The sequence below is a fragment of the Anolis carolinensis genome, chromosome 1, assembly GCF_035594765.1.
Source record: "Anolis carolinensis isolate JA03-04 chromosome 1, rAnoCar3.1.pri, whole genome shotgun sequence".
Classification (NCBI taxonomy): domain Eukaryota; kingdom Metazoa; phylum Chordata; class Lepidosauria; order Squamata; family Dactyloidae; genus Anolis; species Anolis carolinensis.
The window spans coordinates 225,355,537-225,380,900 of NC_085841.1; the positions used below are offsets into that span (position 1 = coordinate 225,355,537).

Sequence of the window (25,364 nt, forward strand, 5' to 3'; positions counted from 1 at the left end):
ATTCTCTCCTGATGCTTCACCCACATCTATGGCAGGCATCCATAGATGTGGCTGAAACGTCAGGAGAGAATGCTTCTGGAACATGGCCATACAGCCCGGAAAATGCACAACAACCCAGTGATTCTGGCCATGAAAGCCTTCAACAACACAGAACCTGGATTGTCAACTGTTAGGAAGGCTTTAATTGTGTATCGCTGTATGGCAGAATGGGGTGAGACTGGATGGCCAAAGGGTATTTCTTCCAAGTCTAGGATTCGAGCCACTCCATTCCCCATGACCACTGGAAAGAATTGTGGAACTTATAGTCCAACAACAACAAGTATTAAGTATTCAGTATTATGTGCTAGAAATGACTGTGTAGTCAAGGGCTTAAGATTTCCATTAGACACTCAGCTGGTCATATAGTGCCCAGAATAACATGAGAAGATTCACAGCTATGCCGATGAAAGTCTCTGTATATAGCATTCTAAACATTTTTGTCTGCCTGTTTTTTTGCATCCTATTCCACATGTGATCCTATGTAAGGGATTTTCTCACTGGAGTTCTGGTTTTATTAAGATGGTTGGAACTAACCTGTTCCCTGCTGCAGATGATTGATTTGAAAATAAAAGCATACACATAATATTTTTTTCCTGCAGGGACCTCTGTGTTGCTTTTCTTCCCTTCCATTTGGATTCACAACAGTTTGGCCTTATGCTCCTGTGAAGCAATGTAGGAAGGGTAAACTTGCCTCTGAAATATTTCAAAGCCCTGTAGAGCTTTAACTGTACAATGTTGCAGCACAAAGACTTTTATTTTACCTAACTCATGAAGCTGTATTTCATGTTCCAATGTCAAATGACTTCTGTACTCTTCAAGCACCATTCAAGTTGAAGAATCGGGGATCTGGAGATATTTACGAATGCCAGGCCAGCAGCTCCTTTTATGTTTGCTCTCTGCAGGTTGAGCAGTAACTGTTCAACAGGGCTAATCTTCCGCAGGAAAGAAATTGCCTTTTCTACAAATAAAGTGTGTAGTAGTGCCCTTGACAGCCAACACACACAGTTGGAACAAAACTCAAATCTGCACCTGCATCATTCAGCAAATGTTTTACTCTCAGTCTTGTTGCTTTAGCAGGAGGTGCTTCAGGCGAAGCAAATGAGGTACGGAGAAGGAATACCAAGTGGAACTCCATCCTAGGGAACTAGCAGTTATACAAAACTGGGGTTGTATAGTAGTGGTGTGCATTCAGGTAAAAGCTTGTCCCATTTCGTTTTCAGCTTTTTTTGCGGGGCCCGATCCATTTTCGGAAAGCCTCCTGAAATTTGGAGGGTTGTTTTCGATCATTTTGTTTTGGGGGCCTGAAAATCAGACCATTATGGGGGGGGAGGGGGGCTTCCCAACCACTGGTTTCCCCTTCTGAGGTGTTCGGCTGCCTGGCAGGCACTGTGCTTCTTCTCTTCCTCCTCCCCTCTTCCTCATGCCTGCAATGCCCTGCATTAACTCAGGGGAGTCATGGCTAGGCAGCCCCACATCCAGACCTCAGCAAGCAAGCAGGAAGGAACTACCACCCCACCCTCCTTTCAACTCGGAGAGTGTGGTGGGCACTGGGGCATGTGCGTGTAGTGGGGTATGTGACTGTGCAGGCGCTCGGCTGCAGGCAAGCACTGAGAGGCACCTGCAAGCTTTCCAGGCACCACACACACACTCTCCCTGGAAAGAAAGTGTGTGTGTGGTGGGGCATAGTCAGGCCTGGAAAGCACACACTCGCCTCTCAGTGCCTGCCTGCAGCTGAGTGCCAGCACAGTCACACACCCACACACATGCCTGGGAAGAAGGGAGGGAAGGTGGTTCCTTCTGCCCTGATGCTGAGGTCCAGATGTGGGGCTTCCCCGCCGTGACTCCCATGAGTGAATGTGGGGCATTATGGGTGCTAGGGATGAAGGGAGGGAGGAGGAGAGAAGAAGCACGCACACATGAAAATTCGGCTCCACACAAAAGTAGGCTTTTGTGTCGAGCTGAGTTTCATGTGGGGAAGGGGGGCTTTCTGTTTTGTGGTTCTGAATAAACGGAAGACACGAGAGATACTGAAGAAACGGTAAGAACGAATTTTGTGCACATGTCTATTGTATAGCATTCCTTGGCAACCTAGGGAGTCAACTCAGTGATCATGTGATCCCTGACAGGCTGGGCTTCCCACTGAAAAGTGTCGCACATTTTCATGGGCCAGAGTAACAGAAGAAGCTCCAGGTCGTGTGCGAAGATCACATTTTATGGCCGCTCCTTGGGGACAGAGTTACACCCATTTCTGAAGGGATGAGTAAAGGCTTTTCAGTCAAGACAGTAAATAAAGAACAACACTCAGAAGACAGGGGAATTCTAGACAAGAAATAATCAGGGCCAGTTAAAACCTCCCAACAAAGGATTCCTCCAGGGAGGAAGCTTTGAAGCTTCAAGGCCATTCAATGCTAATCAATCTGGCCAATTGCAACATTCACACATGCCTCAAACAAACAAGAGTTCTTTCTCCCACCCCAAACGTTCCATAGATATATAAACCTCCCTTGTCCTAGTTTCCAACATACTGCACAACCTCTGAGGATGCCTGCCATAGATGTGGACGAAATATCAGGCAAGAATGCTTCTGGAACATGGCCATACAGCCCAGAGAACTCACGGCAACCCAGCTTTTATCTTCATTTTAGCAACAAGAGAAGGAACAGCACTGATGCAATTCCCAGGGCTTTCAGGACTGAAGGGGCAGATACCTAGAAGCAAATGTCTGCTCTAAAGTGAACTCGGCTTTCCTCAATATATACCTTCAATATCATATATGCAGCCTGTGGGTGGATCCTGGCCATTTCTTCCTGCTTGGACTCTGACAGAATCATAGAGCTCAAAAGACACCCCAAGGTCCATGCAGACCAATCCCATTCTGCCAAACAGGAATATACAATCAAAGTACCCTAAACAGATGGCCATCCAGTCCCTATGAAAGACCTCCGGAGAAGGAGACTCCATCACTCTCCAAAGAAGCATATTCCACTGTTGAACAGCTTCAAAACTTCAAAAACTTCTTCCTAATGTTTAGGTGGAATCTATGTCTCTTCTGACTTCATTTGGGCTGATCATGGTCTTGATGACTTTTTCTCCCCATTCCTTCACTGCCAGTGCCTAGCATGCATATATATCATTTTTTTTAAATTACCTTCATATTTGCTATTGTAAATATCAAGTGAAAAACCCATCTTGTTCCAATGTGTTCCTGCTCACAAGCTGACTGCTTCTTCGTTTACAAGCACTATCCAAAAAAACAACTAAACATCTTTACTATGTAAATGTAGAAGTAAGGCTCTCCATTCTAACATTAGAAAGAACAAGGTACCTATGGTGGCAAAAGCTGAAATGGGCAGCAATGGCAGCTGGTTCCTCCAATGTCTCTCTGACATTAAGGTCAGAGCTATGGAGAATACACAACCTCTCCTGACCCTGCTGTCTGAGATATGGAGGAGGTCCTGACATGTTTACCTTTCCACACATAGTAGGAGGTAGCACTATTTTGTTCTTTGCTTCCAAAATATCTCTCATTATATTACAGCTGCAATGCAAAATGAGGTTATAAATCACTGCAAATAATCACCGTTTCCAACCTTCTGCTTCTTAGCTCTGATGAACACTTATTCAAGTTGCCAATTCAAGTTCTTGGTCCTGTTTCAATCCGCCTATGCTGATTTTTTAAATCAATCACTCATGCCAAGCCAATTGTATGCCATAACTGCTTCATATTGACTTCTGACTTGAAAAGACTAAAAATCTACCTTGTTGGCTAAGGTAAAAGTAAAGGTTTCCCCTTGACATTAAGTCTAGTTGTGTCTGACTCTGGGGGGTAGTGCTCATCTCCATTTCTAAGCCGAAGAGCTGGCGTTGTCCATAGACGCCTCCAAGATCAAAAGGTACCTTACTGATGGAGTGGTAACTATTGATCTACTCACATTTGCATGTTTCCAAACTGCTATGTTAGCAGAAGTTGGGGCAAACAGCAGGAGCTCACCCTGCTCCCCAGATTTGAATCACCGACCTTTTGGTCCACAAGTTCAGCAGCTCAGTTGTTTAACCCACTGTCCCACCTTGTTGGCAGATGTTACCAAAAGCTAGCTTTGGCTGACAAAAGCTTGTGATGAAGGCTTCTCAAAATCTCTGCCTTTACAAGGAAGACTGACAAGTGTCAGTGGTACAAGCTCTGCAGACACAGGACTAGCAAAGTTAGAATCTTCATTCAGGTAAGTCAGATATGAAACCAAGAATTGCAGCATACTCCCAGACCTAAAAGATGAGTGCTCCAATCCAGAACTAGCCAGCCTGACATAGGCCCATTGTATTACTATGCAGGACTTGCATGGGAAATGAGAAGAGCTTTGGGAAATCAGGGAAAGGGGGGGAAAGAGAAAAAATACAGCATATACCCCATTACAAAATCTTTCTGCACAACTTTTTAATTGCCTAAAACAAAAAGACAAAGGTTGAATATCCTTGACCCAAAATGCCTGGTACCAGAAGTATTTTAAATTCTGGATTTTTTCGGTCCTGAATACCTATATTTACAAATACTAACATAATAAGGTCTTGGAGATGGGACCCAAGTCTAGACACAAAATTAATGTCTGTTTCATATACACCTTATTATACAAATAGCTTGAAGGTAATTTTATACAATATTTTATGACCCATTTCATTACCCTTTGGTAATATCACTCCATTATTATGCTTTGTGGCTGTGCTCATGTCTCTCTCCAGCCTCCATGCCTCATTCATTCAGCACTTTTGTATGAGATGTGAGCAGGGCCATAGCCAGAAAAAAATTGGAGGGGGGGGGGGGTTGAAACTTTTTTTTAGCAGATGATGAAGAGTAGTTCCATAACACAAAATAATTTAGAAATCAGGTTCCATCGATAAACTTCAGTGGACACTCATGGGAATTTGGTTAACCAGTTAAAATTCATGAGTAAACCAGGTTTTTTTAAACCTGAAACATTTCAGGGGGGGAGGGTTGAACACCTAGCACACACACACATCCCACCACCCCCTTGGCTAGAGCCCTAGGTATGAGTCTGGAGAGAAACTGAGAATCTTCGAAATGGTGGGAATCCAGGCATTGTGCTCAGCCTGAATCCATGCTTCCTGCCAAAGATGATCCTGCAAATGAAAATGAGGAGTCTAGAAGATTCCCAAAAGCAACAGATGCTTGTTTAAAGTCTGAACAAGAAACAAATGAACAGAGCAGTAAGCCTCTATTACAGAAAAAAGATCAAAGTGAAAGCCACACAGATGAAATTGTGGAGTCAGAATCTGATGACAAAGTGGGCTCCTACTTAATTAAATATAATTTGTCAACTACTTCTTTTTTGGAAAGCGCAAAGAAAAAACTACAGTGTGAAGCCAATGATTCTGCTATTAAGGACCTGAAATTTCTGACTCCTGTAAGACGTTCTCGCCACATACATCAGAAGTTATCCAAGTTGCCATACGGGTTGAAAGAGCAAAGCCCTTGTGCCTTCACTTAAATAGCTTGAAGAATGGGGAAATGCTAGAACTGGTTGCATCTACTGACCAAACAGCGCCCTGAAAATGTTTCTATCAACCTAAAAAAGCAGTACAAAGAATGAGTTTTAAATGTTTGAAGATTTTATTTGTGTACAGCTCCTATAAATGAAAAGCCCTCTTTAACCTTGGTAAATAATAATAATAATAATAATAATAATAATAATAATAATAATAATAATAATAATAATGCTGGCATCATAAACTGGACACAAGTGGAACTGGACAATTTGGACAAAAAAACAAGAAAACTCATGACCATTCATCATTCACTGCACCCTCGCAGTGATGTTGACCGGCTATATCTGCCTAGAAGATCAGGGGGCAGAGGACTCTTACAAGTCAAACAAGCAGTCAAAGAAGAAGAACATGCCCTGGCAGAATATGTAAAGCAAAGTGAAGAACCTGCTTTGATTGAAGTAAAAAATCAGAAACTCCTCAAAGCACAGCAGACAAAAAATCAGTACAAGAAAACCGCACTACAAACTAGAGCTGACAGCTGGCACAACAAAACATTGCATGGAAAGTTCCTTGACAAAATTGAAGGAAAAGCTGATAAGGAGAAGACCTGGCTATGGCTCACGAATGAGACACTGAAGAAGGAGACAGAAGGCCTGACCCTTGCAGCCCAGGAGCAAGCCATCAGAACAAATGCAATTAAGGCCAAAATCGAAAAATCAGCTGATGACCCAAAATGCAGACTGTGCAAGGAAACCGACGAAACAATTGATCATATCCTCAGCTGCTGTAAGAAAATCGCACAGACAGACTACAAACAGAGGCACAACCATGTGGCCCAAATGATTCATTGGAACTTACACCTCAAGTACCACCTCCCAGCAGGAAAGAACTGGTGGGATCACAAACCTGCAAAAGTCTTGGAAAATGAGCACGCAAAGATACTGTGGGACTTCCGAATCCAGACTGACAAAGTTCTGGAACACAACACACCAGACATCACAGTTGTGGAAAAGAAAAAGGTTTGGATCATTGATGTCGCCATACCAAGTGACAGTTGCATTGTCGAAAAACAACAGGAAAAACTCAGCCGCTATCAGGACCTCAAGATTGAACTTCAAAGACTCTGGCAGAAACCAGTGCAGGTGGTCCCGGTGGTGATGGGCACATTGGGTGCCGTACCAAAAGATCTCAGCCGGCATTTGGAAACAATAGACATTGACAAAATTACGATCTGCCAACTGCAAAAGGCCACCCTGCTGGGATCTGCGCGCATCATCCGAAAATACATCACATAGTCCTAGACACTTGGGAAGTGTTCAACCTGTGATTCTGTGATACGAAATCCAGCATATCTATCTTGTTTGCTGTGTCATACAATAATAATAATAACTTTATTTTTATATCCCAACCATCTCCCCAAGGGGACTCAAGGCGGCTTACATATGGGACAGACATAAAAGGAAACAATCCATTAAAACAAAACCATCACTAAAATAAAATAAGATAAAAATATAGGTATATATTATCTGTTATTGCTATTGTTTTATTGTTATGCATTTGTTTTATTTTGCGTGTTTGCACTATTGAATGCTTTTGTGAGCCGCCCCGAGTCTCTTGGGGGAGATGGAGGTGGGGTATAAATGAAGTTTATTATTATTATTATTATTATTATTATTATTATTATTATTATTATCTCATAGATCCTTGCATTTCTTTTCCTGAGCACAGTAAAAACATTACCACACTTTTTACATAGTTGACCCTGCAGAGCTTCCAGACTCATATTTGACCAATTGAGTTTACTGCTTCTTAAAATAAAATTTAAATTAAAATAAAAATTAAGCACAGAAGGCTGCATGTATTTCAAGCTTCAGCTGGATATGTTTGTGTGTGGGGATATGAATACACTTGTACACACCAAGCCAGATTGCACTGTAACTGGGAACCAGAATTACTTTTAGTAGTTGGAAACTTTTTCTTCCACAGCTACACACAGCTACTTATCCAATACACAAACAGTTCTTAATCTAAAACCTTCCAAAACCAGGTTACATATTAAAAGCCAGCTGAGTTAATAAATCCTCTGATCAAATAGTCTCTGCATCTCAAACATTTACCCTCCCAATATCCCAAAGGGAACCAGTTTGGACAGTTTCAGGGACTTTTACCCACCATCCATGGCTTCATTAATCAAACAGTTTTTGCAAGACAAATGGTGTGCAGCAGCCTGTGAAAGTATCTGCGACTACAGTGACAACTGAACAAATGCATGATTAAATTTTTGCCAGTTGTTCCTGGAAGCTATCATTTTGCGCAACTGAAAAATTTCTAACAATTCTCACCATTTCAGCTGCTACTTGTAATTAAAAAGCTAAACCAAGCCACTGACTGTGAAAGGAGCAATCTTGTTTAAGTCTCATAAAAGAATGACCGTGCACCTCCATACAACGTAAAGAACAAGAATTAATCTGTTGCAATACAGTGTTTCAAAGTGTCATCGAGCAAATTTTCTTTTCAGTTTGTTGCTCATGAGCCTTGTTTTCATTATGTAATCTAAAATAGTGAATATATCTGTGTATAAGTTGACTTTATGTATAAGTCAAGGGCAGGTTTGGGAACAAAAATGATTGATTTTGATATGACCTGTGGATAAATTGAGGGTCATTTCTTAGAGAGGGAAGAGAAACAATGCCACCTCAAAGGGCCAAGCTCCTCCTGGATGCTGCAAGTATCTCCGATACAGTGTTCCCTCACTTATAGCGGGGGTTAGGTTCCAGGACGACCCACAATAAGTGAAAATCCATGAAGTAGGGACGCTATATATTTATACATTATTTTAGTAGTTATACACTATTTTAAGTCTTTATCAGCCAATCGTTTGTTGATAAATCGCCTCCTTCTCCTCCTGTTGCCACTTGGGCTCCTTTTCTCTCCCTTCGGCTTCTCCTTCCTTCCTCCCTTAGGCTGTAAATTGTAATTTTTTTATGATTTATAGTATTTTTTTAAGAATTTATTGAAAAACCGCAAAACAGCAAATCCACTAAAAGCGAACCATGAAGTAGTAAGGGAACACTGTACATCCAAAAATGATTCTCTGCTCAGAACAGAGGATAGTTCCTTTTTTAATAGAAGTTAAGGTACAGTATTAACTATTATCCAAAAATGAACCATTTCCTTCTTTTGAGTTGAATGGCAAAAGATGAGATCTTTGTCCTGGGAACACTTAAAAGAAGCACTGACAGTCTCCTATTCTCTTAGTGTTCCTTTGGGGTTAAGCACCAAAAACCACTCCAGCCATTTTTCTGCCCAGGCATTCAAAAAGCCCAAAAGCGTCGGTGCTGTAGAAAGAGTAGAGAGGACCTCCTATAATGGACTAAGCACCAAAATTACTCCCACTCTACTCAGGGATGGTTTCTTTTTTTCAAAATAATTTTTATTAATACATTTTAACAACGAAATAAAAGGTAATTAGAATAAGGATAGTAGGGGAGGGGAAAGGAAAGGTTATGGGAAGTGAGCGGGGAAGGGAACAGTGTGGGGAAAAGGGGTAGAGTTTGTTGACTTTCGATCTCCTTCATAGTGGTTATTGATTCTTAGTCCTTTCCTCCTAGTTTCTTTTCACCTCTTTTGCTTCTCCCTTTTTGTTCCCATTTTTCTGGCATAAGTCTCTTGAAAAATTAAGTGATGGATTGTGTTAAATTTTAAAGTTTTTTTCTCTTGAATCATGTATTCTTTACATGACTGCCAACCCATTCCTTTCTTCGGTTTCTCTTTATTTCTTGATAAGTATTGTGTTAATTTACCCATATTCATAATTTCGAGTACTTTTACTAGCCATTGATGAGTTAAAGATATTTCTTTTATTCTCCAATTTCATGCATATACTATTCTAGCTGCTGTTGTGAAATAATTACATAGTCTGTCCATATTTTCATCTATGCTTATATCAATTATTCCTAATAAAAGTATTCTAGTTTTAATTCTAATGTCATTTTTTTTAAATTAAATTGTTTCTTGGATTCTTTTCCAGTATTCTCTAGCTTTGGGCCATATGTGGTAGAATGTGCCTTTCTAAGTTCCACACTTCCAACAATCGTTGTTCATGTTTTTGTTAATTTTGTCTAATTTTTGTGGTACATCATCTTATACCAGTTTTCTTTCAGGTTGTATGCACTTGTAAACTTTAGCTTATGGGATAGTTCCTTTTTGATAGCAGTAAAGATAGTGTGCTTACTTTGACTTATGTATATGTCGACCCAGTTTTTTTAGGGTGGATTTTTAATCTAAAATCTCTAGACTTATACATGAATATCTACAGTAGATATCCTGGGAGTGAGAGGATGGCGAGGAGGAAATGAATAGTAGTATCATCTTTGAGATTAATGTATTTATTCTGACATTACCTAAATTGAATGTATTGGGATTTTCAGTGAGTAAGTCTTCTCCCTGTGCAGGCTCAGGTTCTATATCCAGTTCCAGCATTAAAATCTTTAAATTTTTGAACTGATCCAAGCATTTTGGCTGAAACATCTGGTGCAGATCCAAAATGCCATGTGCAAGGAAATCTACATAGGTGATCTTATTTCCTAGAAACCATTTTCTGTCCCCATTTTCAGTTCAATGCTGGTTATTTTCTATACAAAATAATTTCCGAATACATCATCAATGTCTGGCTCAAAAAAAGAGACTATTCCAGCCTGTTGCCTAAGAGGTGATGGTTCGTTCATCCATTAGCAGTGCAAATCTAACCAAAAGAATGAGGCCATTGCCATCAAACTTCTTAAGAAAGACTCAGGAACAATAGCAGGGTCTACACCAGTGGTTCTCAACCTGGGGTCCCCAGATGGTAAACTTGCTGGGATTTCTGGGAGTTGTAGGCCAAAAACATCTGGGGACCCCAGGTTGAGAACCACTCGTCTTCACCATATTATAGCAATCAACAATTCATTTGAACATAACATTGCACTCTGATTTTATGTCTGTAATAAGTTTGGCTGGGGAAAATTATCTGCTAATAAATGGAATATGGAAAAATGATTGTTTTCTCCTCATATTGGTTAAACCCTTGCACCTGCTGAACTGCTGACCTAAAGGTTGAAGGTTCGAATCCATGAGACAGGGTGAGCTCCCCGTCTGTCAGCTCTAACTTTCCATGCGGGGACATGAGAGAAGCCCCTCACAGGTGTCCCCTGGGCAACGTCTTTGAAGATGGCCGATTCTCTCACACCAAAAGTGACTTGCCTCAATTCACTTCTGACATGATTTTTAAAAAACCTCCCAAAATCTAGTGGCTGGGAAAATCGATTTAAGTTGTTTCTCCAAATTCTGGTGCTGATCTTTTAGTATCTGAATTCCCATATTAGGCTACACACCTAATGGAATGAGGCCTAATGTCCTAAAGATGGATTGTACCATTTGGGCTTTCATTGAATGCATCCCTATATTTAAAAAAGAACTACCTACATTGAGAAACAACCACAGAGGGCAAGCCTTCTGCCTATGGTGCTAATTGTTTACCTGCAAAAGAGAATTTAACTTCAGGAAGTTAAATGTATCCTCTATTTACAATCAGAAACAATACATTTTATGTTCCAACTTTCAGGCTCCACCACCTGATTTCTCTTGTATGTGATTTCTCATCCTATATAATCCAGGCATAACTGCATGCAAGCGGCCAATTCATGAGACAGAGCATGAACAAATCTTGGTCCAACCAATATTTGATAGTTTGCATTAATAGTTTAGTTGTGTAAAGCATGTGTTCATTTTAAAGATCTGTTTTAAGATGTGTTTTCTTAATCTCAATAAAATCACCCAGCGAAGAATTGTTCTTGCTTGCTTTTCCATTTTAAGGGACACACCTGGGTTTCAGAAAAGGGTTCTTTGTTCACGTTCATTCCTTTGCTGTTCCCTCTTTTTTGCATTTCTTTCTTCAAGTTATTCTGCCTTTTTAAAAAAAAATCATCTGAGATTAGTCCTTTCTTAACTACTAAACAAACATCCCTGGGGGCCTACATAGCTTTTCAACAATAATAGTTATAAATCATACTGATTTGTCCTTTCTATAACCAACATGCCAGACATCTCAGAATTGAACTGAACCCTGGCATTTCATGAACAGAGATTAGGAAACATGTGCTATTCACTTTGTTCTATGGCTCCCCTCACTGTTTTAGCAGATGGAATTCAATTGCACCTCTTTGCTCTCTTTTCTTTTTAATGAACAACATAGTGCAGTCTCACTAGGTAAGCATATTTGACTTTCTGCTTAATCCAGAGATTGGCCTGACTATCACTATACCCCTTCAGCTTCAAAAATGGCAAGGGCAAGAAAAGAAGCAACTTTTGCTAAAAGCTGCCCCCATTGAGTATTGCAATTAACTCCTCCGAGCTGCTAGGATTTCAGGGCTACAACTGTGCCGTCCGCCAGACAATAAAAAAAAAACTATAAAGCTGAAACGTGCCGTCCTTTATCCGGGCGAACTGCAAATCCCTATAAGCTGTCCTAAAATATTGAACGACTGAGTCTGGAGAACTTCAAAAAAGGATGTTTATTCATACAAGGTTGTAAACCTGGCACAGATCTTAAAGTTGCAGAAAATGAAACAAATTTCCATAGGTTTTAGTTGCAGAATTATCCCTGGTTCCAGAAGGCAAAGGTGATTATAAACCCACTATACCCTAATCACGCTGTCTATATTAGAAGGAGAAACTCTTTCCTTCCCTATCTTTACAGCAAAGATTAGTTCTAGAAGCGATGGAATAACCCTGCTCCTCTAACTAGATTTCCTATTCCAGATCAGTATAATTCAATACTTATCTAATTTGGATAGGCTTAGATTGGCCTGGTTTTGAGGATGATTTGTCCCAGTTAGCCTTGCACAGCTCCAGCACGTTGGAAGACTATAGCCAGAATGAAACTCTAAAATGGAGACTAGACCCTGGTAAAAAGGGCGGTCCTAAGATGTTGTACTCTTTGACCAATCATTGCAAAGAAAACTGCAGCCAGCTCTTGCAGACACCAAGCCACTTTTCCTAGGCTTTTGCAGCCAGAGGCTGAAACAAAATGCAAAGGAGGGAAAACAAACAAACGACCAATAGGTAAGGCAAACCATCGTCCTGGGGGACGGAACACTCCCCGCTTAAATTCCCAGGATGTGGGAATTTACCACTCAAAAACATACAAACACCTTTGCACATATGACAATACAAACACTAGAACTTTAAACATCTCCAATAAGCAACACGAGGTCACTAATTGGTCTGTCCAAAATGGACACTTTGTCTCTGTTGCAAGTCTTTAATTGAACTTTCCTGACCTTACCATCCGGGCAAGGAAAGGTCTTTAATACAATGCCCATGGGCCATGCATGGCGGGGCAAGTCTTTGTCCTTTAACAACACAACGTTGTTAACCTCAATGTTGTCCTGTGGGCTTTGCCAGATTCTTCTAGCTTGAAGCTGGCTTAAGTATTCAGCTTTCCACCTTTTCCAAAAGTGGTTGGCCAAGGACTGCACCTGTTTCCATAGGGCACGGTGAGTTCCGTCCGGAACTGGCAACATGATGTCCTTCCATCCTGGCACCTTTTGTGTCAAAATAAGTGCAGGAGTCAGTGGTTGTAAGTTCTCAGGGTCACTGGTAAGGGGAACCAGCGGCCGGTTGTTGATAATTGCGGTAACTTCCGCCATAAGTGTCACCAAAACATCATGCGTCAATGACCTATGACTCAAAAACATGGCATTAAGGATTTTGCGACTAATACCAATCATCCTCTCCCAAACACCACCCATATGGGAGGCGTGGGGAACATTGAAAGTCCACATAATTTGTTCAGTATTCGTAAAGTTCTGAACCTTTGGGTCTCTCCCAAACCTAGACACACAATTGAGTTCTTTGGTCGCACCTACAAAATTGGTGCCACAGTCCGACCGAATTGACTTAATTGGCCCTCTGAGGGCTATGAACCTTTTTAATGCGTTTAAAAATGATGAAGTGTCCATCCCTTCTATGACTTCTATATGGACAGCTCGTATTACTAAACAAGTAAACAAAACTGCCCACCTCTTGTTATTTACAACACCACCCCTGGTTTTCCTAGTGACAACCTCCCAAGGACCAAACACATCGATTCCCACATGGGAAAAGGGTGGGTCTGTCAAAGTCCTATCCTGAGGTAGTTCTGCCATCAACTGACTTTGACAGTTTCGCCTAAGGCGCCTGCATTTAACACATTTGAAAATACAACTGTTGACCAACCTTTTGGCATTAACTACCCACAGACCTTCATTTCTAAGGGCTGCCTCAGTTAGAGTTCTACCCTGATGATGGATCCTTTCATGGTGATGCCGAACGAGCAGCAATGCAGTGTGACTATTAGGGGGTATGATGATGGGGTTTTTTATGCACGCCTTGAGTTTAGCTTTGGCTAACCTTCCTCCAACTCTCAAAATACCCTCCTTGTCTAGAAATGGGTTTAACTCATTTAGAAGACTTTGATTAGGGATGTTGAGCCCTTGCTCTAGCCTAGCTATTTCCTGCTTGAAAGCAGATCTCTGTACTGACTTGAATATGACGCTCTTAGCCTTTATCATATCCTGGACCTGTAAAGGCTCACTATCTTTGCAAGCTAAACGATGTATAAGCCTAGCAACTGCTCTAAGAAGACTGTGCCACTCCGAAAAACATTCAAAACGGTGTGGTTCCAGGCAAGATCTTTGGCCCATCTTGATTTCTGTGGTCATCTTGCAAACTTTCACCTCTGGAACGGACTCAGGCAATTCTGTATTTTCGGTGGGAGAAAAGGCTGATGGAAAATTGACTTCGGCGTAGTTACTTTGGAACATGTCTTCCATAAAGCCAACGATTTGCTCTTTTACCTTGGGGTCTTTCTGCATCTTCTTCTTTAGTGACCAGAGTCTATTTTCTGCCACATGCCTGTTGTTTGGCAAAGTGGGTTTTTCTGCTTTAAAAGGCAGAGGGGCTATCCAATTTCCCTCGGGACTCCGGGAAACTTGAGAGTTCATGATCTCTAAAAACCTCTGTTCATCTTTGGAAAGCGCTGTAGTTTCATCCCTTTCGGAGACTTCAAAGATGGAAGAATACTCTGGTGTTATCCCCTGACAATAGACCGAGATATGACTCAAACAGCTATGCATTAGTGTGGGGCGACTGCCTTGAAGCACGTGCGCTTGACGAGTGCCCACCGACGATGGAGGGTGCATCCTATTTATGCACACCGGGCCTGTAACTGTCCAGCCTAGTGGTAGCAGCTGAGCAATGGGCGCCCCTGGAGGTCCCTTAACTTGGTCGTTCACATAGAACAAGTTCGGACAGTCCGCACCAAGCAGAAGGGCAATGTCCACATCTGGACGGAAAGCAGGTAAGGCGTTCTTCAGCTTTCGCAAGTGAGGATGGGCTTCCACGACTTCTCTGGTGACAATCTGCCTTTTGTTCCGGGGAATAGAGGAACACTCAATGAGGTCTGGTAACTCGAACAGTCTCTTCTGGTCACAAGAGGAGACAACAAAGCCGGATGCTATGCGACCCTGCAACTTCTTCTTCCCTACACAGGTGGACATGGTGTAGTCGACCGTCTGGGTTTTTATGTCAAACAGTTGGAAAAACTCTGGAGTCGCCAGGGAGGCGTCGCTTTGTGAATCCAAAGCCACGTAAAGTCTCTTTTTAAGCCAAGGTCTTCTGGCTGGATATACATCTGCTAGGCAGATGGGATGGCAGACTCTGAACTGGTGCACGTCAGAGCATAGTTCAGTACAGGCGACCGATGGAGCATCCTCCTGCATCCGTGACGCGGTCTGCATGTTGGTGGCTTCAGTAGATGACCCTTCTTTGGAAGACGTGTCCCCTTTGGCGCGGGAGACAGCGTCAGAGTTGTGCATCGCGGTGCAATGCTTAAGGCTGTTACACCTTGCGCATTTGACGTCCTCTTTGCAGTTGGATGCAAAGTGAGGAGTTGCTCCACAGCACCTAAAACATATGCCCAGCTTCTGTACAATCTGTTGTCTTTCTTTATAAGGCTTCTTGCCAAATTCCCGGCAGTTGGCCAAACTGTGAGGCTTTTGGTGAATGGGGCAGAGCACCTCCTTCACCTCTGACTTGGATTCGTTGGCCCTGTGCTGACTTTCAACAGCCTTAACACTAACCGGTCTTTTGGCCTCTCTGGATGGTTTTTTCTCCACTTTCGGTGCCTTCTCTGGCTGGGTCCCTTGGTATAAGGTGGGGAGGCCCGTCTGCGGATCATTCCTTTCTCTGGCCGCCCTGGTGATGAACTGGACCAAATGAGAAAATGGAGGGTATGCCTGGGAGTGGGCCTCCTTGTAGTTGAAGACCTCCTGTCCCCAGCGTTCTTGCAAAGTGAAGGGCAGCTTGGTCAAGATCTGCCTCTGGGACAGGTGCTGATCGAGGCACTTCAAACCGGGCAGTTCTGGATTCTCCTTGGCCGACTCTAATTCCGTAAGGAGATCGCTGAGGTCCCACAAGAGTTTGAAGTCTTTGAGTTTCAAAGCTGGGAACCTTTGGAGCTTGTCCATAAGAGATGCTTCAATCTCTGTGCTGGCCCCATACCTCTGCTGCAACCTGGCCCAGGCCTTTTCCAGGGCTTTGTCGGGATCGGCTACGTGGGCTGCGTAGATCTTCTTAACTTGTGAGGATGAGGCTGGGCCCAACCATGCAGCCAGAAGAGTCAGTTCTTCCTCAGGCAATAACTTTAAGTCTCTGATTGCTCTCTGGAAGGTGGCCTTCCAGAGAAGAAATTCCTCAGGCTTGTCCGAAAACTTTTCGACACCCTTGTCCTTAAGATCTCTTCTGGGGCTTCTGATGATGGAGACAAGCTGGGACTCTGGCGTCGAAGGGAACAATTGAGGAGTTTGCTGTTGTGGAGTGGACTCCCACCGTGCACCTTGCGTCAACCTTTGGCCTCTTGGAGGGATGACATCGACCACTGACGAATCGGTGGCTCCCTGTGCAGCTGTCTGTAAGGGCCAACTAGCACTTGGCCTTGAGGCCCTGATTGACTGACCTAGGGATTTAGCAGGAGGCACAGGTAGCTCGGGCAAGGGTGAGCTCCCCGCTATGACGCTCTGCTCTGCAGGAAACTCAAAAGTGACTTTGGGGCCCTGCTCTGGGTAAGGAGAGAAGTCTTCTTGTTCCTCATCCGAAAACTGGCTGTTTAAGCTATTAAGATGCACAAGCACCTTGGAAGAAGGGTCCTGCTTTGGCAACTGACTTACATTTTCTTCTGTGAGTGGCTCAATTAGGGCCTTGGCCAAAGTCTCAGCCCTTACCTTTTTGGCAGTAGCATCCATCCTTATTCTAAGCATTTCTATTTCACCTTGCCTTTGGGCCTGTTCCATTTGCATTTCGCTTTGTCTACGGGCCTGTTCTATTTGCAGTCGTTGCTCTTCTTCTTTAAAGGGAAGGGTGAGATCAGCTGCCTTAGCATCAGCCTCCGCCCCCGCTACCTTGCTCTTTAGCTCTAGACGTGCAGCCTCCTTAATGTGCAAGGCAGCTAGGGAAGAGATGGCACTCCCAGCAGCAGAAGACTTGCTAGAGTGGCTATGTTTAGATGATGCACACTCCCTTAGCTTAGATACCTGGCTAGAGCGGTTGGACTTAAGACTAAGTGCCACAGCAGGTGATTTTAAAAGATTGGTCTCATGGCTGCATAAGGAAGACTGATTTCCTTTTGGCTCAGACCTTAGATTAACAGATGGAGAACTAAATTCCAAGGCATCTAGAATTGCCCTCACCTTATTTTCTTTCTCATTAGTGTCAGCTAAGACACTCACTATTTCTAACTCTGAATCCTTGGGGTTAATGCGCTCGAGGACCTGGACTATCTTAGACACCAAACCCCTCCAAATACCGAAGGTCTCTTCAAGGTCTGTCTGTAATATGGATGGCACCCTTGTAATACCCAAGCTCTCAATTCTGTCCATTAATGTTACAATTCGCTCCCATGCCGAACCTAACCTCACATGGAGGAGCTCCTTTTCATCTATTAGATGGGCTAGCATCTTGGCTGAAGGGTGCTTTATCCTTTGGGGCCTTTCATTCCTACTTTCAGCCTCAGAAGGAGGTATACCATCTGCATCATCTTGAAATTGCATAGACATTATGTATTCTTAATAGCAAGTAAATTTACAACAAAGGCAAATGCAATATACCTGCAAGTAAATTTACAATAAAAGCAAATTCAATATATAATACAATTCACAGCATTTAAACATAGCAATATATATCACTAAGTAACTATACTTTACAAAGATTGTGACCTTTGGCGCCAAACTTTGGTAGGCAAGCTGCAAAATGCCAACTGACAGCAACTTGCCACTTGATACCTCCCTCGCCCGAGTGACGTAAACTGCCAAAATGGCGACTTCGCCAAATTTTCAAGCACCTTGTGCTCCGCGGCTCGAGGCCTGCCGCCGAAGGAGCACCGAGGCTGGCTTTGGAAAGGAGGAGAGAAGAGACGCCTCCTCCCCGCTGTGAAGGGAGGTCACCACCGCAGGACGATGAGACAGGTCACCACCGCAGGTCAATGAGGCAGGTCACCGCCGCAGGTCAATGAGGCAGGTCACCACCGCAGGATGATGAGGCAGGTCACCACCGCCGGACCATGAGGCAGGTCACCACCGCCGGGCGACTGTCCCGGCCGAGATCCTAGCCACTGTGAAGACTCAGCCAGAACTTTCTTTTGGAGTTGCCAGGCTTATCTGGGTCCCGGCCTGGTGCTTCTGGACTCACCACCTCTGTGTGAGCCCAAAGACTGCTGCTGGAGCTCCGCGGCTCGATACCTGCCACCGAAGGAGCTCGGGGTAGATTGCTGGGTTTTGCACAGCCGTGCAATTGCAGAAACAGCCGCAGCTGAAGAGCAGGATACTGCAGAGGCTGAAGGAATGGCAGCAAGCTTTCACTGCAACAGACCACAAAATCAAAGTCTCTATGGCCGTGCAAGCTAGCTGAAGCGGAAAAACCGCTGATCGTCCTCAAAACTGTGCCGTCCGCCAGACAATAAAAAAAAAACTATAAAGCTGAAACGTGCCGTCCTTTATCCGGGCGAACTGCAAATCCCTATAAGCTGTCCTAAAATATTGAACGACTGAGTCTGGAGAACTTCAAAAAAGGATGTTTATTCATACAAGGTTGTAAACCTGGCACAGATCTTAAAGTTGCAGAAAATGAAACAAATTTCCATAGGTTTTAGTTGCAGAATTATCCCTGGTTCCAGAAGGCAAAGGTGATTATAAACCCACTATACCCTAATCACGCTGTCTATATTAGAAGGAGAAACTCTTTCCTTCCCTATCTTTACAGCAAAGATTAGTTCTAGAAGCGATGGAATAACCCTGCTCCTCTAACTAGATTTCCTATTCCAGATCAGTATAATTCAATACTTATCTAATTTGGATAGGCTTAGATTGGCCTGGTTTTGAGGATGATTTGTCCCAGTTAGCCTTGCACAGCTCCAGCACGTTGGAAGACTATAGCCAGAATGAAACTCTAAACTGGAGACTAGACCCTGGTAAAAAGGGCGGTCCTAAGATGTTGTACTCTTTGACCAATCATTGCAAAGAAAACTGCAGCCAGCTCTTGCAGACACCAAGCCACTTTTCCTAGGCTTTTGCAGCCAGAGGCTGAAACAAAATGCAAAGGAGGGAAAACAAACAAACGACCAATAGGTAAGGCAAACCATCGTCCTGGGGGACGGAACAACAACCTACAACCCACAAAGGCAATGTGGTGCTGCATCTATGCAGATGGCCCATGGCTTGTCCACCTCCTTGCAATTTTGAGATCCAACTAACCAGTCATCTGCTCCCTGCTGTGTGGCATTAATGGCTATAAATAATTTTTAAAAGGAATCTTAACATCATAAGATTAGCTTTTAATTATATAGCAAAACCACATTGGAAGTGATGCTCTGTGTTTTATATGGTTTTAATTATGTTTATTTTGATTAAAAGTATTTTATGTATCTACATTTAATACCACTGTTGTTTATTTTATTTTTTATAATACCATGGGCCCTTCATATTTGCTGGGGTTTGGTTTCAGGACGCCATGTGAATATCAAAATCCAAGGATGTTTACATCCATCCCCATACACACGCACACACAGTAGAGGCCCTATTATCCTTCCCATCAAGCCGGGCGCTTGGCGAAGGGAAGAGGCTCTTCCCTCCGCCAAGCACCCAGTTTAGAGAAGCCTGGTGTGTGCTTGCTGCTTAGCAACACGCACCAGGGCTTCTCCAAAGTGCCGGGTTCTTGGCGAAGAGAAGAGGCTCTTCCCTCTGCCAAGTTCCCGGTTTAGAAAAGCCCGGTGCATACTTGCTGCTTAGCAACACGCACCGGGGCTTCTCCAAAGTGGCCTGGCACATTGGATAATATGGTATGTTCGATAACCGGAAGTTGGATAACCGGAACTCTTCTGTATATATCCATGTCAGAAGCGAATTGAGAATATACTGCAAGTGGCTTCTGGTGTGAGAGAATTGGCCATCTTCAGAGACATTGTCCAGGGGATGCCTGGATGTGTACCATCCTGTGGGAGACTTCTCTCCTGCCCCTGCATGGAAAACTGGGGCTGACAGAGGGAGCTCACCCTGTCTCGCATATCAGATATTTACATTGTGATTGTTAACAGTAGCAAAATGGCAGTTATGAAGTAGCAGTGAAAATATTTTATGGTTGGGGTTAACCACAACACGAGGAACTGTACTGAGGGGTTGAGGCATTAGGAAGGTTGAGAACCACTGCTTTAAAAGGTAATGTTTTCTTCCTCACCCATTCATATGAAGATTCAGATAAAGTGTTTGTGCATGTGCCTTAAAGTCACCATTTGGCTTATGGCAACCCCACGCTTTTCATGGTGTTTTCTTAGGCAAGGAAACCTCAAGAGATGTTTTTACTAGGTCCTCCATCTGAAATATAGCCTACAGCACCTGGCATTGGTTGACAGTCTCCCACCCAACTGACTGACTCTCCTTAGCTTCCAACATCAGATGAAATCTGGTGCTTTGAGGGTACAGTAGAGTCTCACTTATCCAACACTCGCTTATCCAACGTTCTGGATTATCCAACACATTTTTGTAGTCAATGTTTTCAATATATTGTGATATTTTGGTGCTAAATTCATAAATACTGTAATTACAACATAGCATTACTGTGTATTGAACTACTTTTTCTGTCAAATTTGTTGTATAACATGATGTTTTGGTGCTTAACTTGTAAAATCATAACCTAATTGGGTGTTTAATAGGCTTTTCCTTAATCTCTCCTTATTATCCAACATATTCACTTATCCAACGTTCTGCCGGCCCGTTTATGTTGGATAAGTGAGACTCTACTGTATTTAGAAATGACACAAGATATACTGGTAACTAAATTATGGATACACATCTCTAATCTGTATCCATGCTTTTACTTTCTCTCTTTGGCTTTTTTGGCTTTGGCTCCAACGCTCTTTCACTGCACTGCCTCATCCAAGCTTACTTCCTCCAGAATCTTTACAACATGAAATTAAGTTTATGAGACTAAAACAAATAAAGAAAACCAGTAGAGGCAAATTAATAGAAGAAGGGGAATAAGAACTGCCTTGAACTGAGTTTTATGTCTGAAAATCACCAGTTTTATTGCTGGTTTTGTGTCTGAAATTTGCTGGTTTAATGTCTGAAAATAAGATGTGCCTGAGAGTAAATTGTGTGTGCATATGAATAAATGTTTTCTCCAATATGCTGTTGACTTATGAAGTTAAATGTATCAAGAGTTTTATCCAGCTTCACTCAGATATAAGTCTGTAGAATTAGAAAATCAAAATGTTGTGTCTATACAATTAAATTTCAGTTGTACGTATGTTGTAACTGCAGTATTTATAACTGAAGATGAACTGCTGTTTTCAACACAACACCATCGTCTGACTGAGAAGCCTGGATAAAGTTAATGTCTTAAGATTAATTGCATGATAAATGACAATAATTAGACACAATCTTGATTGGACCACCTTTATGTAGTCTAAGAATGTCTGAGTTTATTTTCAGCTATTTGACGCATGCTATTTTTTGCACTTTGGTTGTGACCTATGACCAATATGAAAATTTTTAAAAACTAGATAAGATAATTATGGCAATACATCAAAGTGAGGTGTCAAGTTGTGCTGCTCATAAGGCTAAGATGCCAAGAATTTCTGCAAAGCTAAGATTTTCTTGGCATTCTGTACAGTAAATGGAATAAATGCCTCACGGCTCAAATGCATCACAGCAAATACTCCCAAAAGTAGGAGGGATATTTCAGACAATCAGCAATACACTGAATGTTCCATGTTACTTTCCAATCCTTTCCCTACACTGACTAGTCTCATCTATTGAAGGCAGTTATAATTCTAAAACAGCAGTATTCAACCATAAACCATACTTCATGTACTTTATACCCATCCATTTACATTATTTGTGAGAAATCAAAATTGTGAGAAATCATATGTACCACAGCGAATGAGAAGGCTGTGTATCTATAAACTTAGTAAGAATCATTTCACATGGCCTATTGTTGGACTAGGGCTAATGATTTGGGCTAATGATTTGACTATTGGACTAGGACTCTGAGAGACCAGAATTTGAATACCTGCTCAGCCACAGAAATTCACTAGGTCACCTTGGGCAAGTCATACTCTCTCGGCCTCAAAAGGAAGGCAATGGTAAATCCTGCCTGAATGACTTTATCTGATGGGTAGGTGTAATGCAGGAGACAGCAAGGGAAATCGTGAGGCAGCGGAGGAAACCATCACACTGTTTCCTCCTATTAGGCTCCATCTTCTGCCTTCCCATGTAATTTCCCTGTCTATCCCTGCTTCCTTTTCAGCTCCTCTTCTGTTCTTCAACACTGCCAGAACTAAGTCCCATGGGTTCTATGGGACACCATGCCAGCAGAGGAGAAAAGCGGGGAGAGGACGCTTCTCTTGCTGCATCTGATGAGGCTCCTAATCTTGCCAATAAAACACTATGATAGAGTTGTCATAAGCTGGAATTGACTTGATGGTACATAACAACGGATGTGTATATATCTATCTTGCAAAATAGATATATACACATCTATCTGCCCTCAGTGGAACAGCGGGTAAAACTGCTGTGCTGCTGCTGACCGAAAGGTTGGAGATTCAAATTCGGGGAATGGGGTGAGCTCCCACTGTTAGCCCCAGCTTCTGCCAACCTAGCAGTTCAAAAACATGCAAATGTGTGTAGATCAATAGGTACCGCTCCGGCTGAAAGGTAACAGCGCTCCATGCAGTCATGCTGGCCACATGACCTTGGAGGTGTCTATGGACAATGCTGGCTCTTCGGCTTAGAAATGGAGATGAGCACCAACCCTCAGAGTCGGACACAACTAGACTTAATGTCAGGGAAAAACCTTTACCTTACCTAAAACAAATTACATCTCCAGGTTGCATATAATAAGCAGTTTCAGTAAACAGTTCTATTGTTCTACTAATATGTTTTTGCACTAAATCAAATAATCACAAGTGTAAGTAGGATCATGACTTATAAACAACCATGTGCTAATTTTACCAGTTAGTCCAAATACTTTTTACTACCTATTGCTGTACTGCAGGATAAAGTTGAAGGCCGTAGGGAAAGCTAAGACCACATTACAAATGGATTGACTCAATGAAGGAGGTCATGTTTCTGAATCTGCAATTCTTAAGCAAGCTGTTAATGACCAGAACTCTTGGACCTCTGTCATTCATACGGTCACCCTAATTCAAAGGGGACTAGATGGCAAGCAACTACAAGAAGACATAAAACAGAAGTGGAAATGTCAGACTGCAAATGTTGTAGGCAATGACGAGGGATAATGGGGGCTGCAATACAACATCTGGAAAGATACACTATCACTTTTCAAAAATGCATTTTCACCTGGGTAAAATCTAATCCACAACCATGAGCTTTGCAATGTTGACTATTTTCAAATACGTTCTCTGCAGAAATTGGAATTAGTTGGGTTTATACGAAAGATGACACAGCAGCTGTCGCCAAACAAACTTTAATCATTCACAAAAATTCCTCTGCACTAAAATCTTTTGTGCCAAGTGTCAGCCTAGAGCAATTTTTTAAAAGAGTGAGTTATAGCACTCACTCTTAAAAAAAACAGGAGGGGTGTGTAATGGATTTACTGACAAACCATCTTAATTACTACTTCTTTGAAAAATTCAAGTTAGAAAGAAAGTCATAAAAATCAACCCGAAAGAGAAGAAATCAGTAAGAATTCCTTTGGCATGAACTATATAATTCAAAGGGAAGTCTCCTTTCTGGCCATAAATCATGTGATGTCTTTGATTTTTGTATAACTTGAAGAATTCAGTGGTCCTCCTAGTTTATAAACCAGGTGGTGGAAGGCAATTATCTGCTGGCAAGTAAGCACAAATAAGGCTTTATTACAGTCCAAAGCATTTACGACATACTTTGGAAATGAGAACACATTACTTTTCTTCACTCCACACATTGAGAATATTCAGAATCATGTTATCCGTTCAGCAGATTCAATCTCTGTATTTGTTATACTGAGACTCTACTTTGGGTCCTCCTATGTATACAAGTTTTGTGGTACTATTATATTATAATATAATAATTATTATATTATTAAATTTGGAAAATGTCAAATTTACACATTTAGAGACTTCCCATCAAGGACAGAATGCTGGATCAGAGCAAAATGCATTGGTTTGCTTCTTTGTTTTTAATGTATAAGCATCTCTTTCAAATATAGTACATGACGCAGCCACAATGTGATCTTCCGTCTACTTCTGTGGGGAAATTAAATGCAAAAGCCTTATTCTCAAAATGAAATTTTATGGATGGAAACATCAACATTTGGCAAGATTCTGCCCCCAAATCAGTTTGTCCCAAGTCTGAATACCCCTTTAAAATTGGAGAACAATTACACCACCCCCAACAACACTCCTGCCGTACTAAATCCCTGCTGGCTTGCACAAAAGAGTAGAGTAAAATGACTAACATTTCACACTTTAATTCTCTGTTATTAGTCACATGTAATTTCCTGCAATTTAGACATTGCTGCTAGTTGTCTCTTTGATGTTCCCTAGTTTGAAGGCTGGAAAAGGACCACCACTAGCAGCGCTACCTCCAAAAATAGTGGCTCCTTGTTCTTTCGTTTGTAGTTGTTTGCTCACAACTCTGGGGGAAGGGAATCTCTTTTCTTAGCACTTTAAAATTGTCCTTGAGTATGCAGTTAGCAAAGCTTGTCGTAACAAATCAGTGGCCACCCAAATCTAACAACCCCCCAGCACCCAGATATACTACAAGCTGAAAGTAGGCATCTATTTGCTGATATTAAGCAAGAACAGTAGGCTAACATTGCATTATGTAAGTGCTCTTCAGGGATGGCTTTTATCAGGGCCTCCAGTTAATGTTGACCTGCAACTCCTACCATTCCCATTTGCAGTTCAGCAATATCTGGAGAGCCCCATGATTCCCACCACTGGTCTACCTTCACAGACTGTCCTGAACACGTTACTGCCTCCAGCTTAACTAATATTAGCCCCAATGAACATAATGAAATTTCAGGAGGTGCCAACTAATATAAGTACCTATGGCTTACCTGATGCTCAATGTAACTAAACTGAGATCATTGGTTTTTATTGTTTGGTTTCTTGAGAACTGTTCATATTTGCAACACAATAGTATACTTTTGAGGCTTAAAGCTTTGTTTGAAACTTTAAACACCCAGCTTTTGTGATAAGGTAAAGGTTTTCCCCTGAAATTAAGTCTAGTTGTGTCTGACTCTGGGGATTGGTGCTC

The 25,364-nt window shown here is 42.2% G+C and overlaps 1 protein-coding gene across 2 annotated transcripts in view; it reads right to left on the reverse strand.

The window, feature by feature from the left end:
- Positions 1-25,364, reverse strand: part of lypd6b (LY6/PLAUR domain containing 6B) — a 105,021-nt gene that overhangs the window by 21,957 nt on the left and 57,700 nt on the right. The window contains exon 2 of one of the 2 annotated variants that reach the window (XM_062966298.1): positions 11,400-11,484. The exons of the other annotated variant lie outside the window; for it this stretch is intronic. The gene's annotated coding sequence lies outside the window, so the exon portion shown is untranslated. The remainder of the gene's footprint in view (positions 1-11,399; positions 11,485-25,364) is intronic. 2 annotated transcript variants of the gene reach the window in all.